At 42.1% G+C, this 26,591-nt stretch overlaps 1 pseudogene; it reads right to left on the bottom strand.

Annotated features, from left to right (window-relative positions):
• Positions 1 to 2,477: 2,477 nt before the first annotated feature.
• LOC134467459 (inactive all-trans-retinol 13,14-reductase-like) lies at positions 2,478 to 17,362 on the bottom strand (annotated as a pseudogene).
• Positions 17,363 to 26,591: the final 9,229 nt, after the last annotated feature.

The following is a 26,591-nucleotide window of genomic DNA, read 5'->3' on the forward strand; positions in this document are numbered from 1 at the left end:
CATAGTAGTGGATGAGCAGAAAGAGACTTCACATGGTTCTTCTACCATATTACCATCACTGATATTGTTAGCATAATTAACTGGTTTAAATGGATATCCAATTCTTGGATCCAAGCTGATTGTTATTGTGATATCACCAACAGAGTAGTCACAGTAGTCCCAACTAGTCAATTTCTGACTACCATTCACTAGACTGCAATTTTTAACGTTGAGAGCATACCTGCTATGCTGTATGTTAACTTTGTGAGCTAATCCTAGACATTTCCCTAACCCTAACCGTCAGTTAAAGCAGAGAGAGTAGAGAGAGAGAGGTTCCATTGGCCCATTGTTTCCTGGTTCTATTATGGCCCTTAGGCAGACCTAGGCAGACCTAAGGACTGTTCTATTCATTGTAGGAGCATTATGACACGCCCCTTTAGGCAGATCGGAACCTGGTCGCGTTAGGTGCCCATAGAAACCTATTATGTTGGCATATCTCTATAGAATATCTCTGGTTAAAGGGACACGGTGCAGGAAATGGTCAACAAAGGTACTGCAACTATAGGCGTACTGCTTATTGAAATTGGGCTGCCTATTGCCAAATTTGATCTTTACATGAAAGTTTACTAAGTATTAAACAAATATTTTCTAGTATGGTCCAAGTACAGCCATTTTTGCAGCTAAAAATGGCTAATTTTGGAAATTCAAAATGGCAGACCATGGAGAAGATCCCCTGTTTCATGTATGAAAAGTGCAATTTTTCCAGTCATAATGAATACTTAGAATTGGATGCTGGTGGTAAGTATTCATGAATAAGATAACATTAGTGAATGGGCAGCATGAATTCTGAAAATAAACAACTAAAAATCTCACACAGTGTCCCTTTAAGTTATGCTGCTACAAGGGGGTGCCTTTGAGGTGCTCATCACATTTTCACTCCTAGGGCATACACGTCAAAAATTGCCCTCAAAGGTAGTACGAAAGAGTTGGGATGATACACTGTACAGCCAAAGAAGACAAACAGCAATGTTTATGAAGATTCATGTCAATGTGTATATTGTTATTGCTTGACATGATGGCTAAAAAAAAACGTCTTTTCAGGGAAAAGATTTTTTTAAAGAGCGCTTTAATATTGAATATTTAACATTGTACACATTCCACCAATTGGCACACTGAAAGTCATAAACGAGAGTTCTTTCATACATATTTTTGATGCACAATGAAGCGTAGTACCGTACATAGTGAGCGTAACAGTTCAGAATCAAAAATAAAAGCAATGGCATATAACACAGTAAGAGAAAATACCAAATTCTTCCAAAGCTTACGTAATCCCAGTCAGGCAATGTCACGACTCTACAGTCTCTTGGCCAATGGGATGTTCTCATGGCTGTGTGTGATCCAATTAGGCATTGTCACTATAGTAATGGCTGTCACAATACAGTAATACATTTTGCTGGATGATAAATTGGCCAAGAAATGATTGCGAGAAACGATAACATTGTCTTTCTCGCGACCATTTTCCAAATGCAAGAAAAAATGGGAATACTTTCAAAAATGTTAAAGCGTTGAGGTGCAGGATAGATAGATAGATAGATAGATAGATAGATAGATAGATAGATAGATAGATAGATAGATAGATAGATAGATAGATAGATAGATAGATAGATAGATAGATGGATAGATAGATCAATAGAGTATAAATAGACTCAGGATAACGCTGAAGCGTTATATTTTGTGTGTATATATAATAGAGTTTAATCTTACTAGCACACACACCTTTACTAATGGGTCATAGTGGCTAGCAAGTCAGTCTTTTCTACCTGCCAAACTCAAATTTCACCAGCATTTGGCTGGTATTAATTTAGAGCCCTGTATATACACGTATATATTGATCTCTCTCCCTCTCTTTCTGTCTCTCTCTCTCTCACACACACACACAGACACACACACACACACACAAATGTCAGTGTATGTCTATGTCCTTTCATGGTATAGAGAGCGAGAAACTTGATTTCAATTTCCTTGTATGGCCTGTGCATATGAAGAATCTGACAATAAAAGCTGACTTGACTTGATTTGACACACACACACACACACACACACACACACACACACACTGCTCTATTGGTGTGCAGGCTGATTCCGATGTTGTATGTCTTTTTTGTTGTTGTTTTTTTTCTCTCAGAGTGATGTAGTCAAGGCACTGACCCATCTTTGCTGAGGCAAGAAATCGCTACGAGAACCACCGCTTGACGGTAAAACGGTAATCTGATAAGGTGCGAGCATGTTACCGGGGCAAGAATATAGAACATGTTTTGAGCCGGGACTGCATCAAAAATTAAAAGGATACAAACGTTTAAGCGTCAATGTGATGAGTGAAGCACTCCTAGCGGTATTCAGTTTCATAGGTAGAGAAAGCGAGGACCGCAAAGAAGCACACAACACAAATACAACTTATTGTGCTTGTAAAAAGTTATCTTACGATTTATTGACTTATTCAATGTCGTGACAGGCCTACACTGTAGTATATTAGCCAATGGGGTATTCTTTCCTCAATGTCTTGCCCAATCAGGTGTTCACAGTATTATCTCTCAGCCAATTGGGGTGTTTCTCTCTGTGCGGTTTCTTGGCCAATTGGATGTCTTCACTGCAGCTTCTTGGCCAGTCGCGCGTTCTTATTTGGCCTTGGTCCTCTTGAGCTTCTTCTTCAAGAGGTGCAGGTGTGCGAAGATGGAGGCACGGTTCAGCGCAGTAGCGGCACTCAGCAGACCCCCGAACACCTCCCCACCAACACCACCGGAGAACACGTCTTGACCTGCACAACACACACACAGACACAGACACGGGGTCAGCTCTATTTTCCCACAGCCCATTGGTCCCACAGCCCATTGGTCCCACAGCCCAAATGGTCCCAGCTTATTCCTGCTGCTCCATGTTCCCACAGTTTTACAAAATTATTCAAATATAAGCCCTATGATCTACAACTCCATGTTCCCACATTTAACTAAGTAAACTAAGAGAACCAATAGGCCTAAAAATAATGTTTAAAATCTTAGTGATGTGGGACCAATGGGCTGTGGGAACATAGACACGCTCCCGACTGACACATACACATGCAATATTTTATATTCAAGATTACTTTGCTGCCCCAAGTCTTAGACATATTATGCTACACAGTCTATGAATGCACAGACGCATGGACACCAATGCGCACACAGACATACACACATGCTGCACATACACAGACACAGACACATGCATGCATGCACATTCAAAATCACAATTATATGTGCGTACAAGCATATAAATATACACACTGTACATACTGCATTTGCTACATTCACATGAATGTTAGTAATAAGTAAGTAAGTTACATAGGCTAGTAGAGAGAGAGAGAGAGAGAGAGAGAGAGAGAGAGAGAGAGAGAGAGAGAGAGACAGACAGACAGACAGACAGAGAGAGAGGGCCCCTAACCTCTTACCTGAGACGTAGAGGTTCTTGACAGGCGTGTCGCAGCGGTTCTTGGCGATGGATACGGGGTCATATCGGTCCAGGTTCGCGGCTGAGTACATGGCTACCAGATAATCACCTGGTTGATGACTCACAGGGGTGGACACCTCCTGGTACACCAGCTGAGATACACACACAAACACAGAATAGCTGTATTAACCCCTTAAGACACGGCTTTATACATTTGTTCTACCAAGTCGTAGTGCATTACTAAAGGGCCTGTGTTGTGTAATAGTGTTGTAGTGCTATGGTAGTTATATTTCAATGACTATTACAGCATGCCACTGGAGGTACGGCGTGCATTAAGGGGCTACGACATGAATATGATAAGGCATGGTATAAGTATGGCACACAAGAAATACATATGTACGTATGTGTGTGTGTGTGTGTGTGTGTGTGTGTGTGTGTGTGTGTGTGTGTTTGTGTGTGCATCTGTTTTTACCTTCTCTCTGAGATTGGGGAAGTGTTGGCAGGCCCAGTCAAACATGTGGTTGAAGAATCTCAGATTGTACGCCATGTAGTCGTCTCCTCTCTCCCTCACCGTCTCGTTCCACTCCTCGAACCACTCGGAGTTCACGAAGGTCAACATGATCATGGAGGTCTTACCTGCCCAGGGTAGCAAAAGGGGAGGATATTAGGTGTGTGTACTGCAGTGTTAATTTCGTCAGCTTTTTTTGATTTAGTCTTAGTCTTAGTCACAATGAAGAAAATCAATTTTAGTCTTAGTCATATTTTAGTCATTGTCTTCCCAATTTAGTCTTAGTCTTAGTCAAAATGACGAAAATCAATTTTAGTCATAGTCAAATTTTAGTCATTTTAGTCATTTTCGTCAACATTTCAAATTTTAGTCATTTTAGTCAATATTGTGGTGTAAAATAAATAACCTACAATGGCTATTGTTATTTCAGAAAGTATTACTAATATAGCCTATTGCAGCAAATATTCACCTTGTTACTAGGTCATTTTCCACCAAAACCCAAATCAGTCATTTCAACATCATAGAGCAAAGGAGCATCGCGCGCGCACACACACACACTTCCAGGTGCAGGCTGCTCTCGCTCTCTCTCTCTCTCTCTCTCTCTCTCTCTCTCTCTCTCTCTCTCTCTCTCTCGTGCATTAGAAGCTGCTGCATATTATTTGATTTTGAGTTTGATCACGGAGGAAACTACATGCTCTTCTTCACCTGACCGCGTGACTTAAAGCCTGCAGATTAGGTACCGGCAGTGGGAAGACCAGACATCCCAAGTCTCCATGAAGTTCAAGAAGTCTCGCTGATAGTGGCTTCCCGATGACCACGAGTCAGATAAAATATTGCTGATGTTAGACTATGCAGTTAGCGGTTTTTGTTTTCAATTGGCAATGCGAGCAGAGAACGATAATGACTCGTGCGACATGCGTGGAATAGGCTTAAATAGATTGCGCGAGCACACTTCGTATGCCCTGCAAAAGTCCCAGGAGAAATAGTTAGGCAGGGGTATGCAGACTGGACGATAGAAAGGACAAGTACATACAAATATTTAAACACTAATGCTGTTTTGTTTGTCGGGGGTGTCGAGGCTCGATAAGCATGACCCTGAAAAGAGTTTTTGGAACTTAGGAAGACGCTGCAGACGCATGGAAATGCTGTCGACTTCCTTTGGGTCTTTTAGCGTTGCTCTCGACAAGAACAAGTTTCAAATCTCAACAGTTTAAAACTCCTTAGCGATCGCCCATCCATTGATTCTTTTCAAAACTACAGTAGCCGTGCCTCTGTTTAGACAGGCCAACTTTCCCCCGCTGGCGCGCGCTCCGACGGTGACTGATTTAAATAGGCTACATTCACAAATCCGACCTTCATGATTTGCTTGCGAACTGCCTACTCACGTGGTTAAACAACAAATATAGCAAACATTACAAAAAAAGAACAGACAACGAACGCCGGGCAGCCTAAGTGAAAAGGAGAATAGTGGAAGCTCGAGGAGGTTTAACATGACAGTATCAGAGGAGGATTGGCGCGACGACTGTCATTACTGCAGAAACACATGTCTTCGTCATGGACAAGAGGGTTGTTGAACATGTTTCAAAATTACCACTTCCCTCAACGTCGGCTATTTTTTCTCTTTCTCTGGGAATGTTTTAGGACCTAAACTCAACTTAAATGGACTCACTGAACTACTAGGCTACAGAACTACTGACTGAGCCGCGCCATGGACTGGCTGGCTGCCAGCAGAGACAAGCGAGGCAACAGCGTGAGCGCGCAATAACCTATGAAGTTCAAGACACTTTGGCCTATATTACAATTACAAATTACAAATTAATTATAAATAATTATTTTAATGTCCATTCGTCCATGGCTTGGAAATTTCGTCTCGTCTTAGTCTCCTTGACGAAAATATTTTTTATTTTCGTCAAATTTTGATTTGCTGGAGGCAATTTTTAGTGCGTCATCGTCTCGTCATCGTCAAGGGAAAAAGGGGCGTTGACGAAATATTTTCGTCATCGTCGTGGTTGACGAAATTAACACTGGTGTACTGTCTGTATGTTCCCCACAGTTTCCAGCAGGGACCCCCCATATTCTACTGGACACACACACACACACACACACACACACACACACACACACACACACACACACACACACACACACACACACACACACACACACACACACACACACACAGACACGAATGCACACACACACACACACACACACACACACACAGACACGAATGCACACACACACCTGGGTGTCTGATCAGGGCGGTGGGGTCTTTGGCCGTGGGAACGTTGAAGTGCATCATGGGGATGTTCTCTGGGGCGTCCTCCTTGCTCAGGCTGAAGAAGTTGTCCATCCTGACGTAAAGAAATTAGATGTCATTGCATTATCAAACCTAAGACACACATACACAGTTACTGTATCCAACATAACCCACACAATCACAATTTCATTCAGTTTGTGTAATAAGTTACTCAACCTAATACACACAATGACAATGACCATGTTCACAGAATGATAATGACCAAGCTGTAATCTACGTGTACAACATGTATTACTAAATGCTCGGTGTAATGTAGAGTGTTCCTCTGGTGGAATATTGTGCACTAAATGTTCCCATGATAAAAACAGAATTTGGTAAAACTGCTTTTATTCATTGTGCCCCAACTCACTGGAATGAGCTGCAGAAATCTCTTAAGCTTGCTGTTTTTATGTCTGTAGCTGAGTTTAAAGCCTATCTTGATGACACTTAAATCTGTCTGTGCTTGCTTTTAATCTTGTAATCTCCTTTTAATCTTGTTTTATGTTTATTATTTTATGGTTTTTATTGTGTCATTTTATCTCTTCATCCATATTGATTTGCTCTGTTTAGTGTGTGTCCTGTCTGTAAATGTAATTGTGATGTGTGCTGCCGCCTTGGCCAGGGCTCACTTGTAAAAGATAATTTTATTCTCAATGTCTTGATTTTATTTCCCTGGTTAAATAAAGGTAAAATAAAAAAATAAATAAAAAGAAGTTATCTAACCCAACACATACTGTACCTTCAGCAATCGTTGTAAACATAGCAAACATGACAAAAATGGCAGTTTGGAGATTGCTGCTCCAAAAGTGTACAGTAATTGGACCATTTCAGTTCAAGGACAAGGTTATGTTACAATTCGCTCTGAGTGTGAGGTACAATATGAGCCAAGGATGTAATATTCATGCACTCACATCTGGTCCATGTCGTTGTCCTTGTAGAACCAGTTGGTGGCCTGACTGAGTCCGAGCTCCTCTGGAGTGGCATCAAATCCGCAGAAGATGAGGAAACATCCCTTACCTGGCTTCAGGAGGTTTACACGAGCCTGGATGTCTACATACGTAAACAAACAAAGGCAAGGCAAGGCAAGACAAGGCAAGTTTATTTGTATAGTGCATTTCATACACAGATGCAACTCAATGTGCTTCACAAAATTAACAAATGCAAAAAGAAAGTAAACAGGGAAGAAAGAAGGAAATAAATTAGAGTCAAAGAACATTTAAAACATTAAGATAAAATATAAGGTAACAAAATAAAAATGAAATTAAAATAAAATAAACATAAAAATAAAAAAGAATGATATATAATTTAAGCTAGGGGAAAGCATCTGAGAACAGCTTTGTCTTGAGTCTAGATTTAATATAAAGCTATCAATAGTGGGTGCATTTTTTACGTCATCTAGAAGCTGGTTCCAAAGCTTTGAAGCATAAAAGCTAAAGGCTGCCTCTCCACACTTTGTTTTGACTTTTGGAATCACCAGCAAAATACAAACAAAAAAGTAATAAACAAAGAGAAAGCTAAGGCATGAATACTAGGTTCTGCCAGCCATGACTGCCCTGATGCCCGTATTTATGTTATCTCTGATCTGTGGTGGTCCACAAAGGCAGTCAATACTGCCCTACAAAGTCAAAGTGCAGTAACTACGCCAATATTGAAATTGAGAACTCAAAGCCTTGGTATTGGGTTGGATATTGTAGTTACTGCAAAGTTGACATAGCATTATCTCTAAAACAGGACACATTTGGACTAATATATATCGTTCCGATATCGGGCATTTTTTAACACATTGAGTACCGACGACGTAATAATGCGTTTTTCACGCCCATGCGTTGTATACCAAAACGTATACAACGCATAAACGTGCATTTAAATATCATATTTTGAATCTACACCCTTCAATGGACAATATATGTGATTTTGGTAGCTCTGTGATGGACATAAATGACAACATTTGCAGTCCAAAGTTGTTTGATTGTTATGATGTTTGAGTGTTAAGATTTGGATATTTTAATTTAACTTACCAAGATGTCTGGATGCCAACCCATGTCGCCTATCGCGCTGCCTGCATTGATTTCCCTAGTACGGTCCACTGTAGCGTGTTGTCTCTGACTTCACGCAATAGGTAAACACCATTGTATATCGTGCCTGGAGTATCTTGAACTTTCTGGACTTGCTAGACCTTTACCAGATCCTTGGATCCAAATGGCACCCGATATGTGATTGGAGTAATGCGCTCCGATTTGGACGTTTGATCGCCAAAAAGATAAGTTTCTGTGTCTTCCTGTATGTGAGAAGCCAGAAGCTAGCATGGCTACATATCATGATTCCCTGATTGTCGCTCCCAACGCAGGACGCTCCCATGTCGGCTCGCCCCCACTAGCCAGACTATCGATCCCACCGCCATATAACGGAGCTAGTTATCTTTTTGATGTTAGTTTTTTGTTTCTAACTCTAACCTAACCCTAAAACCTAACCCTAACCTTAAATTGCTTGTATGTGGCAGTGTATGATAATACGTGAAATATAATCGGGTGGGACTACACGTCCGGGAGTGATAGAAACACCTGGGACTACACGTCCGGGAGCGATCTCAACTTGGGAGTGTCCATCTGCCACCGCATATGATTCGGATCGGATGGGCTAGGCTACATCTAAGCATCATATCATTTGGATTTGTTGTCAATGTTGGGCTATTATTTCGGGAGTCATCGGGAGCTATTTTTAGCAAATGTCTCACCCTCTGCATGTGTGCAAAGAGTTTGTGTTCAGTCCACGTGAAAAACGGGGATTTCAAAGGGCATCGATTGCTGGTGTCGTAGTGTGACAGAGCAGGAGGTGTGCTGCCGTATTCGTGAATCGTGCTATGTTGTTGTTTCCCTAGTAGCCTACGATCGGTAGCGTGTATTGTGTCTGACTTCACGCAATAGGTAAACACAGAGACCATTGTATATCGTGCCAGGAGTATCTTGAACTTTCTGGGCTTGCTACCTAGACCTTTACCAGATCCTTGGATCAAAATGGCACCCGAATTGTAATTGGAGTAATGCGCTCCGATTTGGAAGTTTGATCGCCAACCAGATAAGTTTATTTGATTATTCACCCCCATGTTGAACTGTCTTCCTGTATGTGAAAAGCCAGAAGCTAGCATAGATGGCTACATATGGATCGGATGGGCTACATCTAAGCATCATATCATTGGCATTTGTTGTCAATGTTGGGCTATTATTTCGGGAGTCATCGGGAACTATTTTAGCAAATGTCCGACCTTCTGCATGTGTGCAAAGAGCTTGTGTTCAGTCTGTGTGAAAAACGTGGATTTCGAAGGGCATTGATTGCCGGTGTCGTAGTGGTTTAGAGCAGGAGGTGTGTCTTGACGAGCAGGAAGATGTGTGTCAGAGCTAACCTTGCACCAAATTGTGATTAAAACCAACTCATCCCCTTTCAAAACTCGTCACATTCTGAAGAAGCGCACCCTTCACAAAAACCTCAATATCTCCGATTGTAGCTGAATTCCATGGATACCCGCTTCGGTTTAGCGTGGGTTTACTCGGCAATAAAAGCTCGTAGAGACACACAGTTTTTCACCTACTAAGAGGGCAGCGTCTCCACTTTCAAACGAGTCATAACATATTTCAGTGGCCCTATCACATAATAAGCTGTGAGTCTACAAAAAAACGTCAAAAAAGGGCTTAGAACGCTGGTATTCTACGACATAATTCCGTGAGCACCGCCGGTATTCAATGTGTTAAGTGTATCGGTATCGGTCCATAGGCATTTGGTTTTGGCCGATACGCAATGTTCATTATTTTATGTCATTCAGGTTTTTTTTAAAGCACCAAGACACTTTATTTTTTTATTACTTGATTGTTAGACATTATTTGATTGTCAGAGTGGGTGTTTAAATGTTACAAGTTCTACCTCAATTTGATAATGTTAAAGGAATGTTTATTTTTAACTTGGAGACCTGGAATATTGGTCATTTTTAAACCTTTTTTTAAAACCCATATCGGCCCCAAATATCAGGTATCGGAAATCGGGTATCGGCCAAGGGTGATGTAAAAAATCGGTATCGCATCGGCCATTAAAAAACCTGTATCGGTCGACCCCTAATTTGGACCATGTGGCTTCGTCACAAGGAAGTGCAATGAAGACCAAGATAACTGCTCATGAATGTTGTTTGAGACAAAAAATCTATAATGGGGTGAGGGCCAGGCTAGTAGTCTACTTCTGTACTTCTATAATCAGATAACAACCAGTACTTTGTTCGATTTTATCTTCATGTAATGTAAAGTGTTGTAATGGCGGGACTCACCAGGCTTTATGACGACCTCTGGGGGAAGAAGCCTGTTTAAGGTGTGGTACACGCCACAGTTGGAGATCACCACTTTAGATCTCACCTCCACTTCCTCCTGGCCGTTCCTCACTGCCACACCTGACCAATCACAAGCCAGACATGACGACATATAAGCATTCCATCATGGAATATAGCACATACCAAATCATAAATGTCACACATTGACACATATGGCATATGTAATGGTTTTATGGTACCCCACATGTCCGTGGGCAACTCTACTCTACTTTCACTAGTATATCATACTGTATAGCCTACATCATGAAATATAATGCACCATATGTATCATAAAAGACAGGTGTTGTGGAATATATACAGTAACATAAACAGAGTCATGAACCAGTCCACAGGGTGACACACAACACACAAATACACAACAAGAAAGTAATATAACACATGAACAAACAACAAGAAAGTAATAATGATTAAAGAGATATCTGTCTCTTGTGTAATTGCTGCCTGCAAACATGATTTCCACTTTGTGTAAAGAACAATTCTGTAACTACATCCTCCGCATAAGACAACAAGCAATGACTTATCGATCAGAAATAGTGCACAGAAGTGTTAGGTATTGAGTGAACAATTGCAGAATAAATGGTTATTAGTGCTTAATGCTTATTTTAGATAGGCTCAGTGATTATGTTGTAACCACAGATAACCAGTTTGGCTGTAGCCTCTTACTGCAGCAGGGGTCGCCGGCGACCCTATTCACTTGCTGAAAATGCTTAACTACATCATAACACCATTGCTATGGCATTACAGAGAGCCATAGTGATGCACTAAGAGTTTAAGAGCAAAATTGGAACAGACCAGTGTGTTAATGCTCTCAATGAAATCATAAACAATTACAGAGGACAACTCTACTGTTTTTCTGTGCTTTCTAGATGCTTGTAAAGCATTTGACATAATAAATCACAGGGAATTATATCACAAACTTCAACAGCTAAGTGCACCATCCTACATGATAAGGATCCTACAATTCTGGTATACTAATCAAACAATGCAAATAAGATGGCGAGGTAGCATATCTACACCCTTCGTCTATGTGACACATAGGGTGTGACAGGGTGGCATTCTATTACCTGTTTTATTCCATGTATATATGGATGACCTATCCAAAAATCTTAAGCAATCTTAAGGTGTATGGTGTGTGAGGCTAATTAATCGTCTCATTTATGCTGATGACCTGGTTATTATGTCCCCATATAGTGCTGAGCTACAGCAATTGCTTAATGTTTGATCCAGCTATGGACTTTTATTTGACATAACATTTAATCATGACGACCTCTGCCCTAGGGGGATGTAGAGCGCCTGCTTAGAAACACTATGCTGTGCCGTCTTTTTGACCCGGCAAAACACTCACCACACGCAGCTCCATCAGCATTCAATAGGATTCGAGAGACCGGCGCCCTCACCAGCACCTCTCCACCGTACTTGCGGATGGTGTTGCTGATGTGGAAAGGAATCTCAGTAGCGCCTCCCTTAGGGTAGTAGGCACCTTGCTTGAAGGTGTGGATGAGCAGGGAGTTGATGAGGATGCTGGAGTCCTTAGGTGGGGTTCCTGTAGGAAAGAGAACACAATACAGTTAGTTAGTTAGTTGTATTTGCAGGACAACTGCTTGGCAACAGGAACGAGACACAGACAAACATATAAGAAAGCAACAGAAAGAGTAGAAAAATGACAGAATAGAACTACTCACAGTAGCACACTACACACACTTAAGTATTTGACAGCGATATAAAGTACTGGACTGCAAGAAACTGACTTGAGTGGAAGTAGAAATGCTCTCCTTATACCATACTCAAATTGAAGTACAAAAGTATTCGAAATGTGTGTGTGTGTGTGTGTGTGTGTGTGTGTGTGTGTGTGTGTGTGTGTGTGTGTGTGTGTGTGTGTGTATGTGTCGTTGATTCACCATGGAAGAGGTAGTTGAACATGAGCTGCAGGTCCTTGTTCTTGGTCTGCATTCCTGCCCACCAGGAGGCGCTGGTGTGTGACAGTGTGCTGTGCGCGGGGAGGAGGCGGTCAGCGATGCCAGACTCAAGCATGTAGAGGGCCAGCGAGCGAGGCAGTAGCTTCAGTGCAACCAAGGCAGGCGTCTGTTTTGAACACAGCTAAAGAATGGGGCAAAAATGATAAGGCTCAACTGCAATCTCAGTCACAAGCATGTTGATAAAAATGAAATTCATTTTGAACAAAAAGAATAAAAAATCACAGCAATAAGTTGTTGTGTTAGTTCAACACTTTGACTCTTTTAGGAAATTCTGCAAAATTATGTTTGTAGTATGCTTATGTCCAAGCACAAGTTACTGTAATGTTCACTCACCGGCCACTTTACTAGGAACACCTGCTACACTGTTCACTGACGCAAATTTCTGATCAGCCAATCACATGGCGGCAACTCAGTGCATTTATGCATGTACGTAGACATGGTCGAGATGATCTGATGCAGTTCAAGCATCAGAATAGGTAAGAAAGGTTATTTAAACGACTGTGAACATAGAGCAGTGGTTCTTAACCTTTTTTTTCATGAAGCACCCCCTTACCTGTTCCCAAGACAAGCCGCGCATCCCCCATCCCAAACGTCTACACCTGTGTACGCAATGATTCAATGATTCTTGCTTTAGACATTAATCTATACTTTCATGACTTTACATAGGTACCAAAGCATGTTTTAATTTGGTCTTGGTTTGGCCTAATTATAATGTTTGGAAGCATAATTTTGGTCACAACCTCAACACAAACAAATTTCCATGCACCCCCTGAAATTTCTGGCGCACCCCCAGGGGGTGCCCGCACCCCAGGTTAAGAACCACTGAGAGCATGGCTGATGGTGCCAGAAGGGCTTGGTTTAAGTATTTCAGAAACTACTGAGTTACTGGGATATTCACACACAACCATCTCTATGGTTTACAGAGAATGGTCCGAAAAAGAAAAAAATATACAGCGAGCGGCAGTGCTTTGGGCAAAAATGCTTTGTTGATGCCAGAGGTCAGAGGAGAATAACCAGACTGGTTCGAGCTGATATAAAACAGAATATCTGAATGCACACACAGCACATAAAATCTTGGGGCAGATGTTCTACAGCAGTGGTTCCCAACCTTTGTCTTGTGTACTCCCCCCCCAAGCCTGTTCGTTGTGCCATGAGTACCCCCTAAGTCATGTTCTATATCACTTTCTATATTCCAATGTGACTAAGGTCCATACATTTGTTAAACTACATTGTTCCAAGTACCCCCTGCAGTGACCTCGCGTACCCCTAGTGGTACACATACCCCTGGTTGGGAACCACTGTTCTGCAGAATACCACATCGGGTGTACCACCCTGTCAGCTAAGAACAGGAAAAGGAGTCAGTAACCCATAAACAACACTAGAAGATTGGAAAAATGTTGCCTGGTCTGATGAGTCGTCATTTCTGCTTCAACAGGTGGAATGGTCAGAAGAATTTTGCGGCATCAACAAGAAAACATGGATCGACCCTGCCTTACATGAATGGTTCAGGTTGGTGTTATAATGATGTAGGGATATTTTCTTCCCACAAATTGGGCCCCTTCATAAGGATTGATCTGGGGTTCCAACCCAGTACTAGAGAGGTGTTCCTAATAAAGTGGCCAGTGAGTGTATAATTGATGTACAAGATATGAGTGGTAGCAAATCTCAAGTTTCAAAGTTAGGTTGGCATTCTACTGCAGGCTCTAGACTCCCTGTTGAGAAACCTATACTCTACAGCTCAGTATCCTGCCATTTTGTACCTTCATCAGTTTGAAGAAGTTCTCCACGGCCAGCGCGTCTTTAGGGAACTGCTTCTTCAGGTGGGCCTCCATCTCGGTCTTGCCGCTGTGGAGCGTGTACGTGCGGCAGTCATCCCCCTGACCGATGTGCATGGTGTTGATGTGCTGGTCCAGCTTCTCAAATTCCAGCTGGCCCTCTGTGATCTGGTCGACCAATACCTTCGTCAGGCCGTTCTCGTGCATCTGGCCGATGTAGTGGAGGTCTGGATGCATGCACAAATGCATGGACATGCACGCGCACGACAAACACAAGTACACACGCAGGCAGGCAGGCAGGCAGGCAGGCAGGCAGGCACGCACGCACGCACGCACGCACGCACGCACGCACACACACACACACACACACACACACACACACACACACACACACACACACAAAAACCATCACAAACATAGTTGTGCTTCTTTTAGTGTAAATCCATTGCAGTTGTAATGTACAAAGTGCAAACACACATACACACACAGTGATCTACCAGGTGGCCGGCCTTACCAGCACCGCACGCACACGCACAGACATGCGCGCGCACACACACACACACACACACACACACACACACACACACACACACACACACACAGACACACACACACACACACACACACACACACACACACACACACACACACACACACACACACACACACACACACACACACACAGACACACACACTCTATCAAACACATCTCTGTGTACTACTACCACCAAGCCTTACCAGAATCGAACTCGAAGCCTTGCTCAACGTGGGTGTGGGCGAATCCCCCGGCGGTGTCATGCTCTTCTAGAACCAGAACCTTCTTCCCGAGCTTTGCCAGGCAGGCGGCCGCTGTCAAGCCCCCTACTCCACTCCCGATGATGACCGCATCCAGTTTGGCTGGTACACTCTCCTTAGTGAAGTCTGCACACAGATGGGGGAATGCAGGCAATGAAGGGTGTGAGCGGTGTGATTGTGTGTGTGTGTGTGTGTGTGTGTGTGTGTGTGTGTGTGTGTGTGTGTGTGTGTGTGTGTGTGTGTGTGTGTGTGTGTCTCGCATGTTAGTACTAGTGCAAGTGTACTGTATACGGTACTGTATACTTTCACAGAATACAACCATATATAACAGTGCTTACTTGTATGATTAACAATACATTTCTTAACTTTTCCTGTGATTTTCATATAAATATTAGTATTAGGGCCCCAGAAAATGTATTAGGGGCCCAAAACAATGAGGCATTTTGTCGCACAGACATTCTTAGGTCTAGCAGCAAGGTTTGGCAACACATATCTAATCAAAAAACACACAAACAGACAGATGCGGCCCTTGGACAGCAAGGTTCTGACCCCCCACAAGCCACTTGAAACATGGAATTGTTTTTTAGAATTTAGAGATAGAAGTACAGGTTCTGTATCGAGCTGAAGCATAACACAAGGCAGGCGCTAAAATCCAGGAAATTACATCTAAGAAATACAAAACTTTCTGGGGGTGGACCCCCAGACCCCCAACTCAATGAAGTGCCCCCCCCCCCCCTTTTTTTTATTGACAGTCGGAAACCATAACGATATATGTATAGTTTGGCCACTTTACTGGGAGGAATTTGAAAAACCGTCCCTCGTTGACATTTAATTGAATGCCCCTGCCATACATTATGTCACATTAGTGTTATAGCCTGGTGTTTTGCAGGTGCAGGGCAGCATGCCTTTTTCTTCCCCTACTTCTGACACAACAGGTAAGAGACAGCGTATCAAGGGTCTTCACACACAAACCTTTGGTTAAAGTCTACATTTACAAAAGCAGAAAAAAAAAATCAAAACCAGTTACTCCCCATTGCAAGTAACTCATCCTTCTGACCTTCAACACTGGACAGCGGGCTTTAAGCTTTGGAAGGATGTAGGCATACATTGCATATGGAATGTCTAACATAAGAATACTTCCTCTAGATTCTTGCACATCAGGAATTATATACAGACACATGCAACAAAAGACATTGAAACAGCTAAACCCTCTTGCACTAATAAATGCCTTACAAATAAATATCATGTTATCACATCGTTTTACAATATGCTACCATACATAATCTCCACCTGCCTTCAACAAGCACATTCAAATAAGCTTGGGAGGAGCAAGGGTTAGAAATATCTGATGGGGACTGGAAAATAAACCTAGATGAAATTCAACACTGCTCCATGAATGCAAGAAATTGTTTTATCCAATTTAAAATAGGTACTACACAGACTTCACTACTCCAAGGCAAAATTACACAAAATATTTCTTAGTGTTTCTCTGATTTGTGACAAATGTGGTTCTGGTGAAGGGTCACTAGCCTGTTGCTTGTTCGCTGTCTCAAAAAAAGGATCCTGGCAGAGCATTTTTAAAGTGTAAAAAGACAAGTTCTGGAACCAGAGTCTCATACTGCTGGGGTGGTCAAATCAAACTCTGAGCATACTAACTACAAATTATCATACAGTATCTACTGCTGACAGCTAAAAAGCTCATACCTGCCTTCTGGAAGAAATGGCAAGTTCCTTCTCTACAGGCTTAGTCGGATAAACATAATTTAAACAAGTGTGCACATTCCACTGTAGGCCAGGTGCAGGACAATGAAAACAAATCCAGAAACTAATAAAAAAAAGTCTACAACACTGCTTGTCTAACCAGTGTTGTTTTCAATAAAATACTTTTAAATAAAATGAGTGCAAGACAAGCAGTGTTGTGTACTTTTTTCATTCTTAAGTAAACACTATTTAAACCCTCAATGCAATGTCTATTACATGCTGGAATTGACAAGAGTTTGACTTTGCCTCACCTTTCTTCAGCACCTTGTCCCTCTTACCCTGGTCCATCTCCAGGGGCTCTTTGGGCCTCACCGACTTCAGGGAGAACGGGCTGCGCCATCTGAAGAAGAACCAGTAGATTCCCCCAAAAAGGGTCAGCAGCCAGGAAGGAAAGAATATTCCTACCAGAACCTGCCACATCCTGAAAGGTTTTAGAGTGGAAGGGGCGATACCTTAGGTCCAAAGTGTCTAAACCCGAGTCCACTAAAGTTTCTGCCATGATGATCTGAGTTTTATACCCTGACTGCCTTGCCGTATGTGATGTCAGAACCAGTTTGGCAGCCAACAACAGAACTGATAAGACAGAAGCGTTCCCAATAGGTGTGTCTTCCATGAGATCCCAGTGGCAAGTCTTAGTGGCCTCTGCAGCCAGTGGCGGAACAAATGCATACATGGCCCCAGGGCAAGACACTTGTAGGGCCCCTCGTACAGCCTGTCAAAGGTGACAGTAGAGCCCCCACCTCCAATGTAGGAGGGCCCTGGGCCCCGGTGCAAATGCCCAGCCCCCCCATAGCTCCACCCCTGTCCGGAGCTCCTGCATCGTTTGTCTCCTTCTCTTAATCCAGGTATGACAGTGCACATGAGGTCTTTAGGTTCTGGTATGTGACCTTAACCCTCTGAAGTCTAAGGCCTTTTGGAGACTTTGAGGCAGTTTGCTGCACCTTGACATTTTCAAGTAGTTCAGCTAAGATCTATGCAACAATGGCACATATGGTTGTATTCTAAAAAGCCTATCAAAAAATAATATGAGAGTTAAGTGAATGTAATACAAACAAGTTTTATTTAAATTGAGTGTAAACACACCTGTACAACTGTTCCTGGGAGAACCCCCCCCCCCCCCCCCAGGAACAGGGATTCACTTTTACTTTTACTTTTTGTATCACTGTTTCACCTAGATAACCAGCTATGCGGACCAAGTGACCTATTATCAGATCAAGAAAATCTCTCTTATATTGCTTGTATCAATTAAAATGGACTTGACTGACTGGGTATTTTTACCTGAAAATAGACAGAAAAATAAGTTGAAACATGTTGAGCCCTCAGTTTTGCTGTGTTGACATCACTGTTTGGCATTTTTTTAATATAATTTAAATAATGGCTTTTATTTTCTATATATTTTCATTTCTTTGTTACGCACAAAATTATACATGTGTTCATTGACAGTTTTGATGCTCTCCCTGAAAATGTATTAGGTTCTGTAAATAGCCACAAAAGAGAATTAAAGAGAATTAATTAAATGAGAAGGTGAGTCCACACTTTTGGCCTGTGCTGCAGTGTACATAGTAGGACACAGACCTACGTCACAGACATACGTAAAACATCTCATACAACCTTCTTTCACTGCACTGCCATTTGCTACATCACAACTGATTGATGTTCCCGCTTAACGTAACTACCATCATGCATCATTTCTTATCCTAATCTTGTCCAAATCTTATCCTAATTCTGTACCTTTCATGGCCTTTTCATGTACGTTTCCTGCAGTCCATAAATCTTGTATGTTTTTTGTTTAGGATGAGCTGTGTGTGTGTGTGTGTGTGTGTGTGTGTGTGTGTGTGTGTGTGTGTGTGTGTGTGTGTGTGTGTGTGTGTGTGTGTGTGTGTGTGTGTGTGTGTGTTTGAGAGAGAAAGAGAGAGAGAGAGAGAGAGAGAGAGAGAGAGAGAGAGAGAGAGAGAGAGAGAGAGAGAGAGAGAGAGAGATAATGTGAGTGTGAGTGTGAGTGTGAGTGTATTTGTGTGTGTAAACGCCACTGCCTTCACTCAAAGTCACTTTCTTCCATGTCTTTCTTTGACCATTTAGGCCACTTTTTTGTGCTAACCACCTATACTCTTGTTGACATGAGGAATCCCGAAAATCACAGAATCCTCTTATCGAGGCGTCCAGAGGGTCCCTCATTTCCACGGCCACCAGTGGGGCCAGTGTGTGTGTGTGTGTGTGTGTGTGTGTGTGTGTGTGTGTGTGTGTGTGTGTGTGTGTGTGTGTGTGTGTGTGTGTGTGTGTGTGTGTGTGTGTGTGAGAGAGAGAGAGAGAGAGAGAGAGAGAGAGAGAGAGAGAGAGAGAGAGAGAGAGAGAGATTGATTGATTGATTGATTGATTGTTTACATTTATTGCCATTTCAGCAGCTATGGATATATCATGGCCAATACAGATAGAAAAAACATTACATCACATTTAAAAAAAGAAATACAACTGTATAAATTAAGAGATCAAATACGCTTCTTAACATCAATACATTCTAAAAAAATTCAAAACCTTTAAAGGTTTAAAAAAAACAGTGTCTTTCATGAAAAACTGCTGCCATTTCATTCTCAGTGCAGACTAGAGCAAGTTAAAATATGCTTAATAGAAAGAGGGCTACAACAAAAATTACAAAGAGGGGGCACATCCCCAGAGAGAAAGAGAGGGAGAGAGAGAGAGAGAGAGAGAGAGAGAGAGAGAGAGAGAGAGAGAGAGAGAGAGAGAGAGAGAGAGAGACAGCATGTGTGTGTGTAGGTCTACATGGACATCTTGACTTTCTGCCTGACCCCCATGTCTCTTAATTCTGCAATTAGAAAAGCTCCAATGCTTTCACTCAAACAGTCACTCACTTCCATGTCTTTCTTAGACCTGTATCTTGTCTGAGATAGTTGTTGAGTACTTGTTGTCTGATGTCTTTATGACTTACTTTTTCCCCTGTTGTTTTTTTGTTTGTTTAAAATTTGAATGCTGTCAAGTTAAGTTGACTTGACAGTGTGACACTGTGTGTGTGTGTGTGTGTGTGTGTGTGTGTGTGTGTGTGTGTGTGTGTGTGTGTGTGTTTGTGTGTGTGTGTGTGTGTGTGTGTGTGTGTGTGTGTGTGTGTGTGTGTGTGTGTGTGTGTTTTGTTTTACTGTACTGTCCTCCCCGACGCCTTGCCAGGTATCCAATCAGTTAACGCCACTCCACAAACCACGCAGACAAAGTTCATCCGTTTGACGGTTTTTGAAAACAATCAACTACATCATAACAACATTGCTATGACATTACTGAGAGCCTTAAATAACAGATTAAGATGTAGTCATTGCATTTTTGGTGACAGTAAGGTTATAATATACCAACCGTATCTCACTCATTTCGTGAAGTATTCACGAAAAAAATAGATTAATTTTCGTGGTGCATTCACGTTATTGCCCGTTTTTCGTGGTAGGGCAACAAAACGCTGCCTATTCACTTGAATTGCCCGACTGTTGCCTAGCGACCCACTAGTTTGATGCCCTTTCGGTAGCCTACCGTCACATGGTAATCAAACATTTCAAACAAGCAATTTAGGGTTAGGTTTAGGGTCAAGGTTAGGGTTAAGGTTAGGGTTAAGGTTAGGGTTAGGGTTAGGTTTAGGGTTAAGTATGGTTAAGGTTAGGGTTAGGTTTAGGGGACATAAGGCGTAAGTACAGAAAGGGCGTCGAATTAGTGAGTCCCGAGTGTATCAGCAGTGTTCTGTCAGCACCCCCTCCCCGCCCCTGCAAACGCTTGGATAACCATAGCAGCAGTGGGGCAATTCAAGTGAATAGGCAGCGTTTCGTTGCCCTACCACGAAAAACGGGCAATAACGTGAATGCACCACGAAAATTAATCTATTTTTTTCGTGAAGACTTTACGAAAGGCGTGAGATAGGGCTCAATATACGCTCTGTGGAAAGAGTTCAGTTGAGTGCTCTTGTACTGCATGTTGTGTGACTTAAAGTGATACTGTCCTATTTTTGGAAATAAGCTCATATTACACCTCCCCTTTGAGTTAAATTATTGAGCTTTACCTTTCTCCTGTACGTTCAACCGTTCTCTGAGTACAGCAGTGCAAATTTTACCCCAAGCTAGCAGTTAACATTGAGTTCTATGAGACCAATTAGCCGCCAGCTGGTCTCATAGGACTCAATGTTAACTGCTAGCATGGAGGTAAAATTTGCACTGCTGTACTCAGAGAACGATTGAATGTACAGGAGAACGGTAAAACCTTATTATTTAACTCAAGGGAAGGTGTAAAATAAGCTTATTTCCAAAAATGGGACAGTATCACTTTAAGTCACACAACATGCAGTACAAGAGCATTCAACTGAACTCTTTCCACAGAGCGTATATTGAGCCCTTATTATTTAACTCAAGGGAAGGTGTAAAATAAGCTTATTTCCAAAAATGGGACACTATCACTGTAATACAAAGTGTATGCCTCTCTCTGCTGTGTAACCGCAGAGATACACCAGCGGCGATCTGAGCGAGTCGAGCGACGGAAGTAATTGACTTTGTATTGAGTCGAGAGACAAAAGCGATTCTGGAGACTAGAGCGATTTGCGCGACGAGCGCGACAATTTGAAGTTGAAATCTTTTCAACTTTCTATGACGCGGTTCGGCGACAAGCCGCGACAGCCAATGACTGTATAGAGGTCAGTGACCACAGCCAATGGGAATGCTTGAATGCTTTGCCTTCTGCCTGTACGGACATACTCTTGTCTCCTCAATCGCTCGTATCGCTTGCTGCTACACTCTGTCGCTTGAATCGCGTCGCCGCTGGTGTATCTCTGCGGTAATATAGCACTTCTATCCTGCTACAGGATCACCCCATATCAACCATCTGGACATGGACTACCCAACTACCGACCTATGGAAGGCTGTGGCCTATGGGTTGCACGATTATGGAAAACATTATAATCACAAAACACGTTCCAATCTATAAGCGGAACTGTCACACACACAACCAGTGGCAGAATACCAGTTCCCTCATGAGGTTTAATTTAATTTAAACTATTAGTCTATTAGATTAAAAAACTGTCTAGACGTGTTCAAAAAAGACTGGAGTTTTTCCTTTTTGATCCTTGGTCCAGGCACTTCAGTTGATTAATGTGGTAAAAAAAACTAACTTCATTAAATGCACAAATGCATTAAGAATCATCGAAGTGTATCAGCCCTGCGGCCTTCATTAGGGAGTCTAGCAGTGTATTTTCGCTATTGGGTTAAGTCTGAGTTTTCACTTCTTTGCTGGCTGGTGGCTACAAGAGAAGCTATACGTTATTCTCCTCTTCAGACCAATTTTTGGAGGTCAGATTTCTTTGAAAGTCGATGATAATCAGGCAAAGTCTTAGTGGCTTCTGGAGCTCCCGCGTTGTTTGTCTCCTTCTCCTAATCCAGGTATGACAGTGCACGTGCGCTCTTTAGGTTCTGGTATGCGACCTTGAGTCCTGTTTTTTTGCCATATGATAGGACAGACAACATATACGTAAAACATCTAAGACAACCTTTCTTCACTCTCGCATTTGCTACATCACAATTGATTGATTTTCTCGCTTAGCGTTAGCATCGTGCGTCATTTCTTATCCTAATCTTATCGTAATCTTATCCTAATTCTGTAGCCTACCTTTTGTAGTCTTATCCTGCGCTGTCCATAAATCTTGTATGTTTTTCGTATAGGATGACATTTATCGAGACGTTTGGTCGTCCAGCAGGTCCCTCATTTCCACGGCCACCAGTTGGGCCAGTCTCTCCCTGTCAGGCACCAGAGAGGGGGCAGAGGAGGGGTTAGAATCAGTGTGTGTGTGTGTGTGTGTGTGTGTGTGTGTGTATGTGCACGTGAGAGAGAGAGAGAGTATGAGTACATGGACATGTTGACTTTCTGCCCGACCCCCCTATCTTAATTCTGCAATTAAACAAACACCAATGCTTTACTCACTCACTCTTTTCCATGTCTTTCTTAGACCTATATCTTGTCTGAGATAGTTGTTAATATGCATGTTTGAAACAAGGGGCTTGAATTCATGGTAATACTGCGATTCACAGCTAAAGAGAAGAGTAAAGTAGAAGAAAAAAAACCTGCAGCTCATTGAAACAGTGCTGCCTTTTGCCAAATTTGATCTTTTCATGAAAATTAATAAATAATGAACCAATATTTACTAGTATGACCAAAGGACAGTACGTTTTGCAGCTAAAAATGCCTATTTCTGGAAATTCAAAATGGCGGACCATAAAAGATCCCCCTTTTCATGTACCTTGTACCTATGTAAAATTCAATTTTCAGTCATAATGAAGAATTAAAATTTAATTATGGTGGTAAGTATTTGTTAAAAAAGTAACATTTGTGAATGGGAAACATTAATTCTGGAAATGAACTACTAACAATATTACACAGTGCACCCTCCCATGCCTTCAAAGCTGTGTATGTTGTGTGACTTAATAGGAAGTTGATGTCTCTTGTCTGCTGTGTAATATAGCACTTCCATCCTGCTACTGGACCTCTCCATATCAACCATCTGGACATGGACTAACCAACTACCGACCTAGAGGAAGCCGTGGCCTTATGGTTGCAGGTTCAAATCCCACCTAAACTGGCAGGTGATGTTAGATTTTGGACGTTTCCAAAATTCTCTTCTCCAATAAAAATTGAAGGATGAATACTCTTCTCCAATAAAAATTAAAGGATGAATGCTCTGCGTTGTGTTTTAGTTGACTCACTTACAAAAATAAAATAAGTCTTGACTTCGTAGTTAAAAGGATCGATCAGGATACAATTTATTATATAAAAAGTGAGATTACAGAAAGAATAAGAAGAAAAATAAAAGAAGTAAAAGTAAAAGAAGAATAAAAAGGTTAAAAAGAAATAAAAATGAGACAAAGTCTCACAGCGTCTCACTATCTAGGCAGCATCCTATCTCTGGTGAATGACAGGCAAATCGATCAACAACTGACAAAATGGTGGCAACGGTTTTATACCGTCTTCCTCATGTCAGCAGGTTACACGTATGCAAGTATGATCTTAGTTAGGAAGATGTCGTCTCCATGTCTACAGTAGTGACGAAGCATAAAAACACCTATCGCTAAGGATAACACACAGCCTAGATGTGTCTGCTATCTGGAAAGTTAGGCGCGAGCACACTGTGCCCTGGCACAATGGCCTTCAACAGCAGAGGCTCTTGCTCTGAGCTCTCCAGATATAAGCAAAGTAATAATAAACATGCCACATTCCAGGCCCAATTGATTGGAACACAGGTATAGGCAAAAGTTATAAACAGTATGGTCAATCAGTTGTTGGTCAGCTGCAAAATGCAGCAGGATATACCACTCAAATTCAACAGTGACCACTAGCAGGGACTGCTCTCCAGGCTATGTATGTATGAATGTAATCTACCATTACCCCGTAATAATTAGGTTGCTTCGGATAAAACCATCAGGTAAGTGTAATGTACAGATGTAACAATCTGATGCCAATCCTCAAATATCAAATTCAAGAGCTGACCTCCAATCGGCAAGGTAAACAAAAAAAAGTTGCTTTAATTGGAATTAACAACGTGTTTGACACATCAGATCTCCTTTCACTTGTAATGTTACTCATTCCCAGTATACTTTTTTTTTGCATCATATTGTGCATGACCCCAGAATGCTCTATACGTTTCAGTTTTACTATGTAGTGGTAAACTGGCAAGGGCCCTAGAGCCATTCTGCAGTTGGTTATCATACCTTGTTATATACCATAAGAAAATCTGGAGTGTGTAGTATAGAGATATCATCCTTTATTTGGATAATATAGACATGGACACACTAGGGCTACACAATATATCGAAAATGTATCGTTATCGCAATATCATGGCTTGCAATACACTTTTGTATCGCAATAGTTGTGCACATATCGCAAAAAGGTTTTAATTTTTAATAACAGCGAATTTGGTGAAAATGTTACAACAATGTAGGCCTATTAAAAATGTTGACATTTTAAGTTGATGCTGTATATTAGCCATGTTTTTTCCTAATCAAAAATAATGTTGGAAATAACATATTGCTCTCAGTTGTTTTATACATGATGAAGTGTGGAATGGCAAGTAGAGAGGGGAAAATATATGTATAGATTAAATATCGGGAGTAATATCGATATCACAGTATATAGTCATGTTATCGTGTATCACATATTTTTCTAATATCGTGCAGCCCCAACACACACACACACACACACACACACACACACACACACACACACACACACACACACACACACACACACACACACACACACGCGCGCACACATCACTTCTTTTTACTTCTACTTTTGCTTTTCAAACATCTGGCATCTTGCCTCATATCCCAAGCAAGGCCACAAGTAAAAGGAGAGGACTGGAGGCTAGATATTGAGTTAGACCCAGGCCCTCAGAGGACTGGAGGTTAGATATTGAGTTGGACCCAGGTCCTCAGAGGACTGGAGGCTAGATATTGAGTTGGACCCAGTGCCTCAGTGCAGAACAAGAGGACTGGATGGACCCAGGGCCTCAGTGCAGAAGGAGAGGACTGGATGTTAGATATTGAGTTGGACCCAGGGCCTCAGAGGACTGGAGGTTAGATATTGAGTTGGACCCAGGGCCTCAGAGGACTGGAGGTTAGATATTGAGTTGGACCCAGGGCCTCAGTGCAGCAGGAGAGGACTGGAGGTTAGATATTGAGTTGGACCCAGGGCCTCAGTGCAGAAGGAGAGGACTGGAGGTTAGATATTGAGTTGGACCCAGGGCCTCAGAGGACTGGAGGCTAGATATTGAGTTGGACCCAGGGCCTCAGAGGACTGGAGGTTAGATATTGTTGGACCCAGGTCCTCAGAGGACTGGAGGTTAGATATTGAGTTGGACCCAGGGCCTCAGTGCAGCAGGAGAGGACTGGATATTAGATATTGAGTTGGACCCAGGGCCTCAATGGACTGGAGGTTAGATATTGAGTTGGACCCAGGGCCTCAGCACAGCTTCTTGCCCTTCAGGGCTTCCTGGTTGACGTTGACCCTCTTCCACTTCCTCTTGAATGCGTGTGTGTGTGCTCCTCCTACTCAAGCGAGTAGGTCGCTTTTCTGCTTTGCTCCTGCCTAACTTCAATTTCTTTACTTTCTTTTCACACTATATCTTGGATTTTATTTGCCATCAGTTATACACAGTTTTTAACAAGTTTAGAGAAGAACAACAGATGATTTATTCATACATTAGTGTTTTTCACAAGAGAACCTAGAAGTCAAAACAATTGCTGAGCTGAAACAATAACAAAATGCGACAACGACAGTCCAAAAAATGGATACTGCTGGAACAACGGATTTCTGCCCTGGAATCCTTACTGGGTGATCGCCTATCAAAGACTGAAGGAAGTCCTGAAACAGGTGCCGCTAGTGCAAAAGCGGACCAACGACTGGCCGGTGTGACATATGTGACGCTGGACGAAACGCCTGGCAAAAGCTTTGCAAAGCAAAATGTGAGTAGGCCTACTGACTACTGGGAAAGCAAAGGGGCTCGACCCAAAAACAGAGATAAAATACTTACTTCAACACCAGTGCGGTCTGCTGCTGCCAGACCAACATTTTCAGGGCAGCCCATAAAACTTCAAAATCGATTTGAGTGCCTTGAACAATTGGA

Source organism: Engraulis encrasicolus, chromosome 17 (assembly GCF_034702125.1).
Source record: "Engraulis encrasicolus isolate BLACKSEA-1 chromosome 17, IST_EnEncr_1.0, whole genome shotgun sequence".
NCBI lineage: Eukaryota > Metazoa > Chordata > Actinopteri > Clupeiformes > Engraulidae > Engraulis > Engraulis encrasicolus.